Genomic DNA, 15,205 nt, shown 5'->3' with positions numbered 1-15,205 from the left:
ATGCCAATATTACAAGAGTGTTACAGCTCAAATAAAACACAATATTTAACAAATTAACACAATTTCTATGAAATTATAAACATCACATTTCAAAAACGGGCCACAGTTACTTCCATTGTAAGTGACTCTCCATTAACATTAGATTTTTAGCTGTCGATTGAGCTCAACTTGTAATGAACCCAAATTACGCAATTAATGCGTTTCCTCCTTTGCAATCATAGTTCTCCTTCCTGAGGTCCTCCTACATGAGGTCTGTGCTGGAAAGGACATGGGTGATGTTTTGACTTGGCCCAGATGTTCCAAATGGGACACTGAGTTGGTTTTTGTAGAAAGGACTAGAAGGCAGATGTACATGATGAATGACCTCATTTGGAAAGCACTTCCTTCCTGAGCAGGGATGCTTTTTCTCTGCTTTCACTCTCACATACACGATTCTATTAAAAGATGTGCTCGGGATTCAACGCTGTAGCATTTTCCTTATTTTGTGGATGCAATCTGTAGTTCTTGCAATTACTTATTTCATTTTCAAACAAATCTTTAAATGATTATCGGAAACATTATTAATATAGAAGTTCAAAATGGTTACAGTAAGAAACTCAATAACCCATTGCTGACTGACTAATGGGACACTTCTTAAAGGAGAACTCCGGTCAATTTTAACATTGAGCTCATTTTTTTTGTACATTTGGAGTGCTGTCAGTACAGAGAACAACGACAAAAATCGGTGTTTCCTACACCGTGTTATCCTCTTTTTAAAATTTGCACCCTGTTGACTTCAATGGGGCAATGTTTAAACCTGCTTTTAGCCTCTTAACATCCTTGATGTGTCATTACAAGTGCACAGGTCATGTGAGTGATTCCTTCGGAGTGAACGCGGCTGAATCTGACTGCAGTAGATGTGAAAGATATTAATAAAAATGATGTTTATTCAGCCAGCGCACATACCTGTATTTACATCCTGTTTTCGGTCGAAGTCCACAGTAATCGATTAATAATCGAGGCTAAAAGCAGGTTTAAAACTTGCCCCATTGAAGTCAACAGGGTACAAATTTTAAAAAGAGGATAACACGGTGTAGGAAACACCGATTTTTGTCGTTGTTCTCTGTACTGACAGCACTCCAAAATAATGTACAAAAAAATTTGCTCAATGTTAAAATTGACCGGAGTTCTCCTTTAATATAGAAGGTCAAAATGGTTACAGTAAGAAACTCAACAACCCATTGCTGACTGACTAATGGGACACGCACATTTTTCTCTGCAAAAGATGGCTAAAAACTGCTGGTCTTGTTCGAAACACTGGCTCGACTGAGACAAATTTATTCCATGAGCAACAATTTGACACAATAGTTCCTCACAGAAAAGAGGGACCAACAAAGACATTCAGAAGCCACAGGAATCTGATCTGTGTTTTTCATCCTTTTGACGTCAATAGAAACCTTCACAAAATAGGCATATTCATTCAACTCTGAAACGCTGCTGTGATATTTACTCTGATTTGTGCTCCAGGTTAATATTTTAAAGAAAGAAAGACATGTCCAATGATAATCTCTGTGCAGTGCATTAACCACAGAGGTAAAGAAACATAATGGCGCATTTGGCATCAATAAATGCTGAAAAAACTTGCATGCACCTTTAGGAACCAAGCGATTGGGCATGAATCCGGCTGATCCGGGCAGAGCGCTCCCTGCACATTCTGGGAAATGCCGCACATACCACTGGACTGCTAGAGCCGTTCTGCACTGTTTCATCGCATTTATTTTGGTTCGCCAGTGAGATTAAGACTGGATAGAGTGCGCTATAATGACTCAGCTGACCTCTGCATGATGGGTCAGCATGATCTTAGCGTTAACTTGTTCAACTAGTGTTCATATGATGGAGGTCTCACTCTCCAGCGTTTTCACCAGCAAGCTAGCTTAACCTTGCAGCAAGATTTCTATGATCAATCACCTTTATTAAAAGACCATAGTTGAAAGGCTAAATTTGCTGGTTAGCGTCATAGTTAAGAGTGTTCTTGATAAAGAAAATGAATAAAAAAATATGGTGAATAATATAATACAGATATTAATAAGTAATTCTGTAGTATTGTTGATAGATTTTTTATTTTTTTATATTAAAATAATTAAAGATTATGCTATATTACTTTTATTTAGAATAAAAGTATTCATTAATAAAGAAAAGCTTGTTTCCGCCACAAAATAAAAAAAATAAAAGATAATTGCGACTTTTTATCTCACAATTGCGAGTTTACATCTCGCAATTCTGACTTTATTTCTCAGAATTGCGAGATATAAAGTCAGAATTGCGTAAAATAAAGTCGCAATTGCGTGTTTTAAAGTCAGAATTGCGAGATATAAAGTCAGAATTGCGTGAAATAAAGTCACAATTGCGTGTTATAAAGTCAGAATTCTGACTTTTTTTCTCGCAATTGCGACTTTATATCACGCAATTCTGACTTTATATCTCAGAATTCTGACTTTATATCACGCAATTGGGAGATATAAAGTCAGAATTGCATGATATAAAGTCGCAATTGCGTGTTATAAAGTCAGAATTGTGAGATATAAACTATTCTAAGGTAAAAAAATAAATAAAAGTCCGTCTTTTTTTCCCCCTTAGAATTGGACTTTATATCTCACAATTCTGAGAAATGTGAAATGAGATATAAACTCGCAATTATGTGTTATAAAGTCAGAATTGCGTGATATAAAGTCAGAATTCTGAGATATAAAGTCAGAATTGCGTGATATAAAGTCGCAATTGCGAGAAAAAAAGTCAGAATTCTGACTTTATAAGACGCAATTGCGACTTTATATCTCGCAATTCTGACTTTATATCTCAGAATTCTGACTTTATATCTCAGAATTCTGACTTTATATCTCAGAATTCTGACTTTATATCTCAGAATTCTGACTTTATATCTCAGAATTCTGACTTTATTTCACGCAATTCTGACTTTATATCTCGCAATTCTGAGAAATAAAGTCAGAATTGCGAGATGTAAACTCGCAATTGTGAGATAAAAAGTCGCAATTATCTTTTAAAATGTTTTATTCAGTGGCGGAAACAAGCTTCCATAGTTTTCTTTATCATATCAGGAGAAATTAATATCAAAGGGAATTTTAATACAGAAAAAAGATGCTCATAATTTAGAGAAGGTGTATTGCTGTTTGGGGTCAGTAAGATTAAAAAATACATATTCACCGAATATACATTAAACTGATCAAAAGTGAGATTAAAGACATTCATAATGTTATTTAATGGGGGGGGGGGTTAAGCAGCACAACTGTTTGCAACAGTGATAATTATAATATGTTTCTTGAAATCAGCAAATTAGAATGATTTGAATTATAATTTCTAAATTACATTTTAAAATATATTTAAATAGAAATCAGTTATTTTAAACTATAATAATATTTTACAATATTGTACTGTATCTTTTTACAGTCATTGAGATCAAATAAATGCAGCTTTGGTGAGTATAAGAGACTTTCAAAAATAAAACGTGTATTTCTGAATAATATATGAATTGATAATGATTAAAAATAAAACAACTCTAGACCAAAATAAACCATCTTGAAATTAATTTAAACTAATCTATGCAAGGCCAGTAGAGCTCCTCTGTTTCTCTTGGCTGAAGACTGAACACACTTACGGCTCTTTAAATGAACAAAACGGTCCATTAAAACTCCATGGCTGTGCTTCAGAGTGATGCAGCTTTAAAACATCAGAGTTAGTATGCCTGGATTTCAGTGTGCTGACAGAGTGGCACTGGTGGTGATCCCAGAGAGCATGCTGGGAGGAGCAAAGGTGTTGAACGGTTCCTGCTAGGGGACTTCAGATCCATCTTCTGACCTGCCAGCAAACATCTTTCTGTCTCAGTTGCGTCCATCGCCAGCCAAGAGGACTTTCTGCCGCACGTGCCTAAACAGCATGTGATCTCCATTTAAATACTTTCCAGGGTGATGGCCGCCTGGAGCATTTCCCACTGGAGAGGACTCGCTGTGTGGGCTGTCTGTATTGATTTGATTTTGCTGTTAAAATCCTCACTGGCTTTTGATGGAAACGTTAAAACTGTGCTAATAAAGTCACTTTGTGTCATTAATTCAGAGGGACACAAGTGCTTCAACACTTCCATTACATCATTTAAGGGAAGAAAATTGCTATATTTCAGAAACAAAAGCAATTTACTTCTGGAAAATCCCTTCAATTATGCAATCACTCCCACGTGAATCAGTCTTTTCAACTGCCAAAGAAGCTGTTTGAGAATAATATAGTTCTCAACTCTAAAAACAGACAACCCTTTAAAAGAGTGGCTCGTCTGGCAGACTGTTTTATACTTAATATGCTGTGATTGCGACAGCGTAATAATGGTTGAAAATGGAGGGGACTTTCGAGCCATATTCATTGAAGAACCGGCAGAAAGACGCTCGTTTAATCTGACAACTGTAGACAGAGAATGAGAATGAGTGCAGAGAATGAGCAAAAACAGGCCAAGTCTCACAACCATAAATGAGTAAATTTGGCACTCACATAAATGGCACACAAAAAACGCAAACCTGATGTTGATGTCGTTTGCGTGGAACCACCAGGAAACAGCAGTCAAAAAAGTGTGGAGACACAAACCAGTCCCTGATTTACATTTACTGTAAGCCACGGTGATTTAAGTCTCTTCCAGTAAGACGGACACCAACTTTATAGGCTTGTAGGACCGTCAAGTATCATGAACTATTAATTAATATAAATATCATTAAGGTTTCGGGGAAGTGACATTAACATAACCTGAATTATCCATGACTTTGAGTTGGCATACAATTTTTTTCCAAAAATAAGTGCCCCTATTAAATTTTTCCAGAATATTACCTTTCATGTAGTGTGTTATATAGCTGTTTTTGTAAAAGGTCTGTGTAAAAGGTCAAAGTGCACGATAAAGATTTAATGTCTCCCAAAAGAATTTGAATTACTAAACGAGTCCTCAGTAATTCCAGTCTTACACACTTATGTACTGTATGTTTGTTACGAATTTGCATAATTCCAGCCTATGGAATTCATTGGCTGCTTGCGAACACATTTTGACCTGCTCTCAAACATTGTTGAAGCTGAGGCCTGGAAGAGTTTGGTGTGTGTGTTGTCAACATGTCGATAAGATGCTGTTTTCTGCACTGTGAATCCACTTTGCATGCTCACCATAATGACTGTTCATTTCACTGTATATACAAGTGAAGGAGGCCTCCGGAACTGAAATTCTGATATGGTTTCCGACATACGCTGTAAGCAGTAGACCAATCACAACAGACTGGGCCATCTGGCCAATCAGAGCAGAGTAGGCTCTTAGAAAGGAGGGGTTTAGAGAGAACGAATCCTTTAATCGAACTGTTTCAGACACTGTGAGAAAAGAAGTGATGCTGCAATGCATATTATAAAATTGAGTGTTTTTTTTTTATACCTTGGATGCCAAAGGTCATCTCCAAAACAAAATGATTGACCTTTGAAATAACAAAATAGGGGCAATTTAAGAATGCAGTGGGAAAAAAGTTTTTTCCTAAAAACATTGCCAAACTATTTTCACGCATTTAAATACAGAAATGAAAAACATGCTCATCATAGAAAAGTTTTAAATAATAAAAACTAATTAAAGACATGTCTTTGACCCATATATCAAATTTAAGAGAAATGCCATGTGTAATCATTTTAGCATATTTCTTAAAAATAACTTGTCTGGCCTCCATTACCTGACTCATGTCTGCCAAGAGCTTGACTATGGGATATAACAAAGAATGCCGTCTGTGTTCACATATCAGTTCTCTCCAGTGCGTCCAACACACCCAATTAATAGCCACTGAGCGGTTCCTCTGCTTAATACTTCACAATCCCAGCTTCCATCAACATGCAGAAACATGCAACTCAAACAGGCTAAGCCTCGCACCAGCATTACACAGCAGAACATGAATGGTGCTCATATGAAAACCTCTTTTAACCATACGTTGAAAACGGCTTCTATTCAAAGGAAAGCACAAGAATGATCTGTAGCCCTGCAGATGGGCAAATGGTGTCGCATTCGAGAGCTGTGGGGTGGATCGCCGCCTTTGTCTAAGAAGTGGCTGCTTTCACAATAGTGCTCATTATGAGGCATCTTCACACTGTGAATTTGACATGAACACTTTCTCTGTTGGATCACGCCGTATGAAAATAAAATGTTAATTGTACGCAGATGGTGCATGAGCTTGAAAGGAAAACAGACAATAAAAGGAATGTTTCAAACATCCGACATCCAAGATCAAATAAAGACGCACAAGGTCTCGAATCAGACGAAAGCCAAATGTTTCCTCCCCAAAAGACTTTAGACTCTGCAAGGGTTTTAACAGAAAGACATGTGATTATTTCTGGAGGAATTGGTAGAAATTCTTCCCCATTTAAACAGGAAAGCTGCAAGTCTTTCAGTCAAGAAGCAGCAGGCTGTCACAAGCTTTAAATAACATTGAACACCATTTATAAGACCACAATTCATGTACCTATCCTAAGTTTATTGGGTGAATCAAAAAGCCTGAGGATGTGTGTTTTTGCAAACGCATGCAATCGCATGTTTTTGGATATTTACTGCTAGTAAACTGTACATTTATATGATCTGACTATAAATATAACCATTAAGCACTATCCTTCAAAGAATTCTTATTACTGGCAGTAAGAACAAAAGGATGCTTTCAAAAAGGTCTAATATTAATCCTATAATATTTATGGAAGGAAAAACTAGATCAGTTCCAAAAAAAAAAAAGACACTGTGAATGTCTCTGAGGTAATTGCATCCATCTTTCAAGATTTTTCTTTTTGATGCATCAACCTGGAGGAGAGGCTAAAAACAGACTGGGACTTATAATGAATAATCATTTAAATTTCAAACAATAAACTTTCATCACACAAAGTGTTCATATGAAATTAATTACTTTTATGATACTTTTTTGGAGTTTGACAGCCGCTGGTTCCCAAGCAGCTCAGGCAACCTGCTAAACATCTCTTTATAAGTTTCATGGAAGAAAATGTCATACAGGTTTGGAACAACATAAGGGCGAGTAAATGATGACAGAATTTAAATTTCAAGTGAGCTTTAAAGTCAGCATGAAACGGAAGCTGCGATAGTCTTTTCTTCCCTATTTTGACGTATATCCGAGAGAAACTGCTTTTCGAACAAGAAAAAATGTAGGGCGGGATTGATTTTGTCCACCTGGAATTGACTGGATCATTGATTGGAACCGCAGTGTTTATCTGTGTGTACAATCACATTTTACGGAGGACAGCTTCCAGATCCTAAGAGACTACAATGGCGGCTACGCACAAAAGCTTCTCCTGAAAGACGGAGCGGTTCCCACTTTGTCGGGACAATCAGCTGTTTATGGATCACAACCTGTAAGTATGCTTTATTATTTGTTGTTGTGTTTTCTATGAACAGTTCCAATAATACGTTTTATGTTGTTGCTGCAATGAAAACAAAGGGCAAAACTGTTTGGCTCCGCTAGCCTGCTAGCTAACATTACACTGTTGGACTCAGATCTACTAAACAGGGCAAATTAGAGTGAGAGTGCAATTCCAACAAAGCGCAGATAGTAGTGGAAAGATCTGTGCGTTATCTAATTACAATGCACAAATTAAAGAACACAGACATATTCCGGATAATTTCCATAATGACCAACGCAATCTTCCAAGAGCAGTGCAAATTAGCGTCTAGTTTAAGACATGCTTTTTTTTGGGCCGTTAAATAATGGCGCAAATACTATTAAACTGACTAGCGCAAACCTTAGTAAATCACCTGCATTATTCATTTAAGTACTCTCCTCCCATAAATTTTGCATCTAAAAGGGAAACTCCTACAAACGCATATACGATAAGGTCAGCCGCAAAAATAACCCTGTCCACGCCTTTTAAGCGCTATTTAATTACTGCGTGTCTTAAGTAAATCCTGGCAGTAGATTTTTAACATCAAAAAAGGGTTTGCACTGGCACAGGCTGTTACTAAACCTGACCCTTAATGTAGTGTTTAGCTCTGAGGCTCTCATGCATGATCCTCTTGTTCGTAAACCCTCAAATCGGGCTTGAATTGGTATGGCAAAATTGATGCCATCATTAATATTTATGAGCCAATGAAACTCTGTGTTATGGTAAGGGGCATGACATTTCCGGAACATGCTCTAAGCGGTTCGCCAATCACAACACACTGGGCTAGCAAACCAATCAGAACACATTTCGTATTTCGGAAGGAGGGGCTTCATCGAAAGACGAGGATACCCTTATAAAGCCGCTGTAATGCATACACAGTCCTTTTGGAGGGACTTCTGATCATCTTTACCATAAACACTTACAAAGTACAAAGTTTTGAAGCCACAATAGTGGGAGGAGGGGGAAGGGGAATAAAACATAAACTTTGTGAATTTACATACATTTTCTTTTTCTTTTTAAAGAAGCATTTTCATCACCAGTGATGGGCATTTATTTAAATAATCTGAAATATTCAGGTCATCGACAAGAGCCTAAAAGCCTCTGAAATATATGATGACGCACAGACTGCCCCGAGAGCAGATGAACTTGTCCTACCACGTGATGTCCTAAGGCCCAGACACAACCCATGTCTCTGCTGTGGCTACTGGGATTATAAACCCCTGCTCATTCAGGATAAACTTAATTCTTCATAATATTTCTTTCTCCAAAGCAAAGTGGAAAAAAAAAACCAGCTTACAGTAACAATAAAATTACAGTCCAATCCCGTTCCCTATGTTAGGTCTAGAGGTCCACTAATTAATACAAACGTAGCGTCTTTTCATCCGTGCCTATATCATCACAACAGACAGAGTCTGGATGGGGCCTGTAGTTTCCTGATAGGACCAGCAGAATTGAGAGAGACACGGAGAAGGAGAGAAAGAGTTGGTTATGCACACACGGGGTTTACCCACCACAGTCTGCTTTTTATTCCAAATTCAGCAGACAGGAAACAGAGGACGAAAGAGAGAAAGAATCAAGAACAAAGGTAAAAATATCACAAATTAAGGTAATTTGACTCTCCACACCACAAGAGCTTTTATTTCCATTACTTCATGCCATAATGTCCTCGCAATTTTTTTTTTTTTTTTTTTTTTTTTTTTAAATCTACTTTTAGTGAACATCCAACAATATATTTTTTCATCTTCTAATTTCCACACACAATACCCTGGTGCTCAATTAACTTCACAGAAAAGAATTGACCATACCTGCAGTGTTGGGGAAAGTTACTTTTAAAAGTAATGCATTACAAAATTGCGTTACTCCCAAAATAAGTAACGTATTGCATTACTTAGTTACTTTTTGTGAAAAGTAATACGTTACATTACTTTTGCGTTACTTTTTCTCACCTGGGCTGGGCTTGCTTGTTTGTTTAAAAAAAAAAAAAAAAAAAGTTAAGGCCCTTTCACACCAAAAGTGAAATGAATAAGCTTCAGACTGAAGGAAATACATATTTACTCCTGTACAGTAGAGGGCGCAGCTCAAACAAACCTTTCAGCTGCTGTTCTGGATTAAAGAACCATAGGATACAAGAGAAGGAAGTTCAACAAGTTAAAAAAAAGTCATTTGTGCTTATAAGTATGGTTGAATTAGATCATTGAAGGTCAGCAGCAAAAACATTGGTTAATAAAGCGAGATTAAATACATAAAGTATATTTGTGTCATTTAATATAGTTATTATAAAACACACACACCACCTCCTCACTTTATTTGTTTCAACATGGGGACAGGAGAGCTGTCAGTCAATAAATGTGAAAAAGTAACTCAGATATTTTGTTGTAAATTGAAAAAGTAATGCATTACTTTACTAGTTACTTGAAAAAGTAATCTGATTACGTAACCCAGGTTACTTGTAATGAGTTACCCCCAATACTGCCTGCGCATGGCTGACTAACAGGCCTTTTGCTAAATCAAACCATCCATTACTCTATAAAGTCTCATCAAATTCTGTTATGCTGACAAAGAAATCAGATCCGTCTGATGTGTTGATTATCTAATGAACTGAACGGATTGCTCAAAAGAAATTTGGAATTGAAAGCACTCCCTGTGAACTGATAGTTTGGGATAGGTCTGAACTAGTCTGTACTTCCTGAATGCTGCAAGAAAACGTTTGTCCACTTGATTGTTCATATACTTGCAGTATTATAAATGCAGCATGTTGCAGACATGAAAATTATTTGCATATCATTGCAATGAATATTAAAATATCAAACCAAGTGGTATTTATTTTGAAAAAAATAATAAGCAAAAGCACATTCTTTATGAAAAAAGCTCCCAAAAAGTTAGGTTTGGTTTTAAAGTGTTCAAAGGTATGACTATGAAAGAAATGAAGTGAAATAAGTCTCTTTCACTTAACAAGGGTACATTTATTTGATAAAAAATACAGTAAAAATGTTGTGAAATATTATTAAAATTTAAAATAAAGTTTTCTAATGTATTATATTTTAAAATGTATTTTATTCCTTTAATAGCAAAGCTAAATTTTTAAAAGCCATTACTCCAGTCGGTCAGTGTCTTTAAAAAATAATCTTACTAACCCCAAAACTTTGAATGATAGTGAATGAACCATACTCTAAATTCAATAACAATGCTGTCAAAAAGAGGCCAGGAAATTCAGTCCAATCTGATGCAAAACTGACGTGTATACTGCTTACCAAACAGCTAGGGATCAAATTGAAATCTTAAAAGATTATAAATCATAAGCAATAATATGACCTTGCATAAGGAAGAGGTAGAACATTAGCTTGAGGGAGATGTGTGAGAGTCTGCTGAACAAAGCCGTACAGTCTGCTGTGATTTCATAATATAACACCTATTCAAAGAAACAGTCAATTGCTGTATTTATCTGACATGCTATTACCAAATTGAGAGATGCAAAGCTATGGTAAAGTGTGTGGGTTCAAATCACCCAAGCTTATGATAAATCTACAAATGGGATCATATACTACTCACACACAACAGAGGAGTTTACCTCACACTGTAACATCTCAAGATGCTTTAGTTACATGCATACAGCACAGCAGCCAAAAAAGCCACTGATATGTATTAGCTTTTATTTCAAAACATGCACATGAAAGTAGACCTGTCAATATCATGAATTCTGAATTAATTTTCATACAAATAATTTTAATTCAGTTTTGTTCATGCCACTCTGTAAGTCTCATATGTTATTTATTTACTTGGAATTATATCTATAATATATCAAATTATACAAATAAAATGATAATAAAATAGACCCATATGGTTTACTTTAATGCTTTGAAAATTAGTGTTTATATAATATAAAATAATATTATATAATATTATATAATAATGCATTGTGATTAAACCCACAAAACTTCATTTTGTAGAGCTTTGACTGTCACAACAGTGTTTTTTATATTCGTTGGCAAAACATTTATTGCGGTTATCTCAAATAATTGTGATTTGATCGAATAATAATAAGATCAGACTACTATTTAATAATCGCAACAGTCCCACAAGAAAGGAACTTATAAGAATAACCAATAACTCTAAAATGGCCAAGCTTGATATAAAAGTAAATAGGCCTATTTATGCAAATCTATGATCTATTAAACAAGATTCAGTGAGCATTGTAGTCACCAGATGGTTGAATGTTGGCCCGTCATCTTCACAAAAATCTGCACGCAGCATGCAGTCTCTGTGTGTCCAGCCACTATTGAATAATCAATGATTTAGAGATTTTAATTGTCAGATACAAATGATATAGGAGACTTCCTTGAGGTCCCCTGAGAAGGACATACCTGTTCTTTTCACCATGAAACTTAGCGCCTCTGCTCATATACAGCACTAATGGCTGCAGTACTGAAGGATGTGTTCCTACACTTTCACCTTCACGGACCCTTTAATAGTGTCCAGACAGGCCAAATACTTAAAAAAAAAAATGTATGTGGGAAAAGCTTTCCACATCCACTGATAAAAGTATGCTTTGATTTGTAGTCACTCAAATAAACGAAAGAACAACCAGTTTCAGGACATCCGATGTTTGAATTGACTTTGCATGTGCACCTTGCACATTCCTGCAGCTGTAACCACTAAAATTTTATTCAGCTTTCATAAACATGAAGGATTTCTGCATAGACAACATTCTGCAATAACTGCTCGAGAAAAAAAAGATAGCAGGGTTGTTGTCATACTATATGGAGTAAGTTGTCACAATGGAAGCTGCTATTAAACAGCCTATATAATAGGTTAACAGTAAAATAATTATGAAACAGAACAATTTATGAAACGGCACAAATGGTAACACTTCACAGTAAGGTTTCATTTGTTAACATTAGTTAAAGGGATAGTTCACTTTGAAATTAATTTTTGATATGTTTTAGCTTACCTCAAGGGCATCCAAGATGTAGGTGTCTTTGTTTCCGCAGTAGTTTCAATTTTGATATTTTTAGGTCAAACCGTTCTTGTCTGTCAGTCATATAATGCAGGTCGATGGTCACTGGCTCAAAACACAAGCACAGAGTCCAAATTAAAACAATTCCCCAAGTCCAAATGAAACAATTCCCCATCATAAGTACACATTGATGGCCTAAGACACGAAACGAGCGGTTTGTGTGAGAAAACGAACAGTATTTATATCGTTGTTATCTCTTGAAAACAGCACACGTCCAAATGATCTGACGGCGCGGGCGGGTATAGATATATACATAGATGTCGCCTTGGCTACGGTTTCGTTCCAATGAACTGCAGTAGCGAAGGCGACATCTATACATCTATACCCGCCAGCGGGCGGGTATAGATATATACACTAGATGTCGCTTGGCTACGGTTTCGTTCCAATGAACTGCAGTAGCCAAGGCGACATCTATGTATATATCTATACCCGCCCGCGCCGTCAGATCATTTGGACGTGTGCTGTTTTCAAGAGATAACAACGATATAAATACTGTTCGTTTTCTCACACAAACCGCTCGTTTCGTGTCTTAGGCCATCAATGTGTACTTATGATGGGGAATTGTTTAATTTGGACGATGGGGAATTGTTTTAATTTGGACTCTGTGCTTGTGTTTTGAGCCAGTGACCATAGACCTGCATTATATGACTGACAGACAAGAACGGTTTGACCTAAAAATATCAAAATTGAAACTACTGCGGAAACAAAGACACCGACATCTTGGATGCCCTTGAGGTAAGCTAAAACATATCAAAAATTAATTTCAAAGTGAACTATCCCTTTAACTCTATTGGTTAACATGAACTAACAATGAACAATACTTCTACAGCTTTACTAAGCTTTGTCAATGGTAATTTCAACATTTACTAATACTTTTTTTTAAACTTAAGTTGTTAATATTTGTTAATACACTTTAACAAGCAATGTACAATTAGCTTTTTTACAAACTAACGTTAACAGAAATGAATACATGCTTAAATATATATATATATTGTTCATTTTTCCTAAGTGTTAGCTAATAAATATACACCCGGTTTCGCAGTCAAGGCTTAAAGAGATAGTTCACCCAAAAATTTAAATTGTCTTCATTTACTCACCCTCATGTTGTTCCAAACCTGTATGAATTTCTTTCTTCTGTTGAACACAAAAGAAGATATTTTAAAGAATGTTGGTAACCAGACAGTTGACGGCACCCATTGACTTCCATAGTATTTTTTTTTCTTTTTTTTCCTACTATAGAAGTCAATGGCTCCCGTCATCTGTCTGGTAAACAACATTCTTTAAAATATATTATTTTGTGTTCAACAGCATAAAGAAACCCAAACCGGTTTGTAACAACATGAGGGCGAGTAAATGATGACACTGTAAATGATTATTTTTTGGGTGAACTATCCCTGTTTTATCTCAAGATGCACACCAGTAATGTTTTTTCTAAGGCATGTTTTAAAAAAAGCTATTAAATGTCCTAACTGACCTAAGGCCTAGTCTAAAACCCTGTATGTGAAACTAGGCCTTAGGCTACTAACGTTATGATACTTTATTGTAAAGCGTTAACATTGAAACATTTAAAACATGTAAGATCTTGCCCAAACCTGACATTTATGAGAAATATTATTGTCCTGAGAACATGACAAATCACAAATGGCAAAAAGCAGTTTAAAATATAAAACAGAAATATTATGTTGTTGGATTTTGTTGACATTCTTATGTGGTTTATTCTTCTGGAACATGGAGAAAAGCCCCAGACAGACTGAGGAGAATCCGTGTCCATTAAAATGACTAAAGCAGTGACACTCGTTACACTTAATCCACCAACTGCAGATTATCATGCAGCCAGATTACAGATGCATGCAATAGCTTTGCAAAATCATTTTACAGTAGCACACATTTATGGGCTGTGTCTAGAAACCTCGAGCTTCCTACCTAGACATCTTTTTTAGCCACAACAGGCAAATACGGTGACCCAAAATGCTATCTAGGTTGGCAGCTCAGTAGTTTGTAAGACAGTAATCATTTAGAAAAAAAATTTATGTGCAATGTAACCTACTTCTGCACACAAGCCCGGGCAATATGCTGTTCTTTATGTAAACAAATTACTTAGGAGGATGCATCCAGCCGCACGTGAGTTGACACACATCCTATAATCTCAACCAATAAAGATGCAACATCTGTTACCATGTGTGCAACTTTAAAACACCAAACGTAAAGAGTCTCATTAAAATAAAGCCATACCTTCTGATGGACTTTCAGATCTCAGCGACTAGGTTTGTTCATCAACCGGCGTTTAGTGTGATGCGCCTTCTTCGCAGAAGAAATATATTGTCAAAGCATAACTAAACAGTACGAAAGAAATGTGATTTTACATAGTCAAATCCTAAATCCAAAGTTTGCGACAACGCTGTAAATAAAAACCATGCTGCCAGCCTCGTAAATTCCCACTCTTGAAGCCCAGCACAGGGCGGACAGTTTCAGTCTAGTTCAGTTTCAAGCTGCAAAAATACACCCACACGCGCAGAAAGAACCCGAGTGGGCGGAGACTACATAGACGTGCAGATGTCACTAACCAATCAGCGGCACCCATGGGCGTTATCTACTGACGCCTTCTAGTTTAACCGCAAAAGGATACAGAAACCGCTGTTGTGCGTCATTTAAAGCTAGGAACATCAAGTGCTGCATTAGAATAAACATACAATGCCTGCACATTGCCTTGAGATGATATCAAGATAGCCTATTTTGGGACTATTTTCCCCGTCCTAAAATATCGGT

The 15,205-nt window shown here is 36.4% G+C and overlaps 1 protein-coding gene across 2 annotated transcripts in view; it reads right to left on the bottom strand.

The window, feature by feature from the left end:
* The window catches only part of rhbdf1b (rhomboid 5 homolog 1b), a 43,256-nt gene extending 28,302 nt beyond the window's left edge, over positions 1-14,954 (bottom strand). For both annotated transcript variants that reach the window (XM_084433457.1, XM_084433458.1), the window contains exon 1: positions 14,672-14,954. The gene's annotated coding sequence lies outside the window, so the exon portion shown is untranslated. The remainder of the gene's footprint in view (positions 1-14,671) is intronic.
* Between the last annotated feature and the right edge of the window lie 251 nt (positions 14,955-15,205).

The sequence above is a fragment of the Rutilus rutilus genome (assembly GCF_951802725.1).
Source record: "Rutilus rutilus genome assembly, chromosome: 16".
NCBI lineage: Eukaryota > Metazoa > Chordata > Actinopteri > Cypriniformes > Leuciscidae > Rutilus > Rutilus rutilus.
The sequence above is the reverse complement of the archived record's forward strand: the minus strand, read 5'-3'. Positions and strand labels throughout refer to the sequence as shown.